The sequence below is a fragment of the Coregonus clupeaformis genome, unplaced genomic scaffold, assembly GCF_020615455.1.
Source record: "Coregonus clupeaformis isolate EN_2021a unplaced genomic scaffold, ASM2061545v1 scaf2814, whole genome shotgun sequence".
Classification (NCBI taxonomy): Eukaryota; Metazoa; Chordata; class Actinopteri; order Salmoniformes; family Salmonidae; genus Coregonus; species Coregonus clupeaformis.
In genome coordinates this window covers 20,001-25,000 of record NW_025536268.1, presented here as the reverse complement: position 1 = coordinate 25,000, position 5,000 = coordinate 20,001, and the positions used below count along the sequence as shown (strand labels likewise).

General features: G+C 49.5%; 1 protein-coding gene across 1 annotated transcript in view; it reads left to right on the top strand.

The window, feature by feature from the left end:
* The window catches only part of LOC121560486 (protein diaphanous homolog 3), a gene marked incomplete at both ends in the record, with an annotated part of 53,346 nt that overhangs the window by 35,517 nt on the left and 12,829 nt on the right, over positions 1-5,000 (top strand).

Genomic DNA, 5,000 nt, shown 5'->3' with positions numbered 1-5,000 from the left:
AATGTGGCCCCTGGACATTTGACCGGCTGCATTTTAATTTACTGGACATTTGAGAAATATACCGGACCCATATGCATAGGGTGAGTAACCTGATTAGGGCATCCACCCCACAGTGCTCAGAATGACAGAAATCACATTTAGGTTATGGCAATTCAACGGCGTGCTTCCTTTTTTTACCGAATTCCGATCCGCACTTTGAAAATGTTAGAATAACTGTCCACATGAACTTTTCCTCAGCCAACAAGACAATTTAACAAATGTCAATCTATGATGAAAATATCCATTTGAAATTGAGAGGGGAGATCTAAAGATGCAACAGCTAGCACGGGTTGCTAATATGACTCGGATTGTGCCTTTGTCAATGAAAGAAAGTTGATTCGAAAACCAATAGAACATGAAAAAAAATAGGCTACTGATCGCAATGGCTTATTTGGGAGTCTTTATAAAATGATTGCCTCCACGATATGTTCGGATTTTGGATGTAGGATACTTTGAAGTAAGGTAAGATAAGTGCCTCATATGAAGTTAAGCCTTCAGGTGTCAAACAATTAAGTATGTTTTCAAAATGCATGCTGCCTCCAGCTCATTGCAAAGTGGTAATGTGATGCGCTGATAGCCTGCCTACCGTTGCCTATAGCCTATGCACTCGAATGGCAAATGGGAAGCGCACTTCAATTACCAGTTGAGGAATACAAAAATGTAGCTCATTTTTAATCGTGGCCATCAACATTTTATTTTTTATTTTATTTTTTTTAACGTGTTTGGCATTAGAGTAGACTGTTATGAGAAAGTGTATATATACACTGCTCAAAAAAAAAAGGGAACACTTAAACAACACAATGTAACTCCAAGTCAATCACACTTCTGTGAAATCAAACTGTCCACTTAGGAAGCAACACTGATTGACAATACATTTCACATGCTGTTGTGCAAATGGAATAGACAACAGGTGGAAATTATAGGCAATTAGCAAGACACCCCCAATAAAGGACTGGTTTGCAGGTGGTGACCACAGACCACTTCTCAGTTCCTATGCTTCCTGGCTGATGTTTTGGTCACTTTTGAATGCTGGCGGTGCTTTCACTCTAGTGGTAGCATGAGACGGAGTCTACAACCCACACAAGTGGCTCAGGTAGTGCAGTGTACTCCCGAGTGGCGCAGTGGTCTAAGGCACTGCATCGCAGTGCTAGCTGTGCCACTAGAGATCCTGGTTCGAATCCAGGCTCTGTCGTAGCCGGCCGCGACCGGGAGACCCATGGGGCGGCGCGCACAATTTGCCCAGCGTCGTCCAGGGTAGGGGAGGGAATGGCCGGCAGGGGATGTAGCTCAGTTGGTAGAGCATGGCGTTTGCAACGCCAGGGTTGTGGGTTCGATAAAAAAATAATGTATGCACTAACTGTAAGTCGTTCTGGATAAGAGCGTCTGCTAAATGACTAAAATGTAGTGCAGCTCATCCAGGATGGCACATCAATGCGAGCTGTGGCAAGAAGGTTTGCTGTGTCTGTCAGCGTAGTGTCCAGAGCATGGAGGCGCTACCAGGAGACAGGCCAGTACATCAGGAGACGTGGAGGAGGCCGTAGGAGGGCAACAACCCAGCAGCAGGACTGCTACCTCCGCCTTTGTGCAAGGAGGAGCAGGAGGAGCACTGCCAGAGCCCTGCAAAATGACCTCCAGCAGGCCACAAATGTGCATGTGTCTGCTCAAACGGTCAGAAACAGACTCCATGAGGGTGGTATGAGGGCCCGACGTCCACAGGTGGGGGTTGTGCTTACAGCCCAACATCGTGCAGGACGTTTGGCATTTGCCAGAGAACACCAAGATTGGCAAATTTGCCACTGGCACCCTGTGCTCTTCACAGATGAAAGCAGGTTCACACTGAGCACGTGACAGACCGGTTTGGCGGTGGGTCAGTCATGGTGTGGGGTAGCATTTCTTTGGGGGGCCGCACAGCCCTCCATGTGCTCGCCAGAGGTAGCCTGACTGCCATTAGGTACCGAGATGAGATCCTCAGACCCCTTGTGAGACCATATGCTGGTGCGGTTGGCCCTGGGTTCCTCCTAATGCAAGACAATGCTAGACCTCATGTGGCTGGAGTGTGTCAGCAGTTCCTGCAAGAGGAAGGCATTGATGCTATGGACTGGCCCGCCCGTTCCCCAGACCTGAATCCAATTGAGCACATCTGGGACATCATGTCTCGCTCCATCCACCAACGCCACGTTGCACCACAGACTGTCCAGGAGTTGGCGGATGCTTTAGTCCAGGTCTGGGAGGAGATCCCTCAGGAGACCATCCGCCACCTCATCAGGAGCATGCCCAGGCGTTGTAGGGAGGTCATACAGGCACGTGGAGGCAACAAACACTACTGAGCCTCATTTTTAAGGACATTACATCAAAGTTGGACCAGCCTGTAGTGTGGTTTTCCACTTTAATTTTGAGGGTGACTCCAAATCCAGACCTCCATGGGTTGATAAATTTGATTTCCATTGATAATTTTTGTGTGATTTTGTTGTCAGCACATTCAACTATGTAAAGAAAAAAAGTATTTAATAAGATGATTTCATTCATTCAGATCTAGGATGTGTTATTTTAGTGTTCCCTTTATTTTATTGAGCAGTGTATTTTTTTCATCAAATCCAATAATCAAAGTACGGTTTGATAGAAACAATTGTCTTTCGGCCATTTTGAGGTGAGTAGTAATGATCCTACCGGCCGCCACACGGTCTCTCGCCTGTTTTTACTTTTACTTCATTTTTAGTTTTATTCACTGATCTGATCTATCCTGTGAAAGGAAATAGTTCTTAAATCAATATATTCAGTCTGCCTCTCTCCCTCCCTCTCTCTCTCTCCCTCCCTCTCCTCCTTCCTCTCTCTCTCCCTCCCTCTCCTCCTTCCTCTCTCTCTCCCTCCCTCTCCTCCTTCCTCTCTCTCTCCCTCCCTCTTCTCCTTCCTCTCTCTCTCCCTCCCTCTCCTCCTTCCTCTCTCTCTCCCTCCCTCTACTCCTTCCTCTCTCTCTCTCTCCCTCCCTCTTCTCCTTCCTCTCTCTCTCTCCCTCTCCTCCTTCCTCTCTCTCTCCCTCCCTCTCCTCCTTCCTCTCTCCCTTCCTCCCTCTCTCTCTCCCTCTCCTCCTTCCTGTCTCTCTCTCTCTCTCTCACTCTCCTCCTTCCTGTCTCTCTCTCCCTCCCTCTTCTCCACTCCTGAGAGTCTCTCTCTCTCCCTCCCTCTCCTCCTTCCTCTCTCTCTCTCTCCCTCCCTCTCCTCCTTCCTCTCTCTCCCTCCCTCTCCTCCTTCCTCTCTCTCCCTCCCTCTCCTCCTTCCTCTCTCTCTCCCTCCCTCTCCTCCTTCCTGTCTCTCTCTCCCTCCCTCTTCTCCTTCCTCTCTCTCTCCCTCCCTCTCCTCCTTCCTGTCTCTCTCTCCCTCCCTCTCCTCCTTCCTGTCTCTCTCTCCCTCCCTCTTCTCCTTCCTCTCTCTCTCCCTCCCTCTCCTCCTTCCTCTCTCTCTCCCTCCCTCTCCTCCTTCCTCTCTCTCTCCCTCCCTCTCCTCCTTCCTCTCTCTCTCCCTCCCTCTCCTCCTTCCTCTCTCTCTCCCTCCCTCTTCTCCACTCCTGAGAGTCTCTCTCCCTCCCTCCCTCCCCTCCTTCCTCTCTCTCCCTCCCTCTCCTCCTTCCCTCTCTCTCTCCCTCCCTCCTCCTTCCTCTCTCTCTCCCTCCCTCTCCTCCTTCCTCTCTCTCTCTCTCCCTCTCCTCCTTCCTCTCTCTCTCCCTCCCTCTTATCCACTCCTGAGAGTCTCTCTCCCTCTCCTCCTTCCTCTCTCTCTCCCTCCCTCTCCTCCTTCCTCTCTCTCTCCCTCCCTCTCCTCCTTCCTCTCTCTCCCTCACTCTCCTCCTTCCTCTCTCTCTCTCTCTCCCTCTCCTCCTTCCTCTCTCTCTCCCTCCCTCTTATCCACTCCTGAGAGTCTCTCTCTCTCTCTCTCGCTCTCTTTGTGAGAAGAAAGAACGAAGGAGAGAGAGAGAAAGAAAAGGAATCACTTTTCTGATCATGTTTCAATTTGGGAGAGTTGAGAATATAGCATCTCTTTCTCTCCTCTTTCTCTCCTCTCTCATTCCCTCTCTCATTCTCTCTCTCATTCTCTCCCTCCTCTCTCTCATCCTCTGTACTCTCTCATTCTCTCCCTTCTCTCTCATTCTCTCCTCTCTCTCTCCTCTCTCTCTCTCCTCTCTCATTCACTCTCTTCTCTCCCTTCTCTCTCATTCTCTCTCTCCTCTCTCATTCACTCTCTCATGATCTCCCTTCTCTCTCATTCTCTATCTCCTCTCCTCTCTCTCCTCTCTCATTCTCTCCCTTCTCTCTCATTCTCTCTCTCCTCTCTCTCTCCTCTCTCATTCACTCTCTCATTTTCTCCCTTCTCTCTCATTCTCTCTCTCCTCTCCTCTCTCTCCTCTCTCATTCTCTCCCTTCTCTCTCATTCTTTCTCTCCTCTCCCCTCTCTCCTCTCTCTCATTCTCTCTCATCCTCTCTCTTTTCTCTCATTCCCTCTTTCTCCCCTCTCTCATTCTCTCTCATTCTCATTCTGTCTCCCTCTCCTCTCTCACGTTATGGTGGTTGGGTTAGCTAGCTAGCGGCGGGCCCATGTACGATCCCCACAGGGCTAAACACACTATTCAGGTTGTTATCTGCTCCCTTTAACTGCTGCCACAGCACCCATAGAGGTTGTTAGGGGGGTTGTGTAGCTTTTATATTGAGCAGAGAAAAGCTGTTTTTCAAAGCCGTGTTTCTGTTGCAGCGGTTGCGTTCCAAATGGCACACTTTTCCCTACATAGTGGCCCTATATGCCCTCTAAAGGGAATATGGTGCCATTTGGGACATGTCCAGCCATGTTGTGTGGGGTCTACTGGCCTCCCACTGAGCTGTGATTGTGTTCAGGGCTCTTAGAGTCAACACTCACACTCTGGTGCTCATGTGCTGTGATAGGTTGGGTTGGATCAGGGGAGAGTGGACACAAGG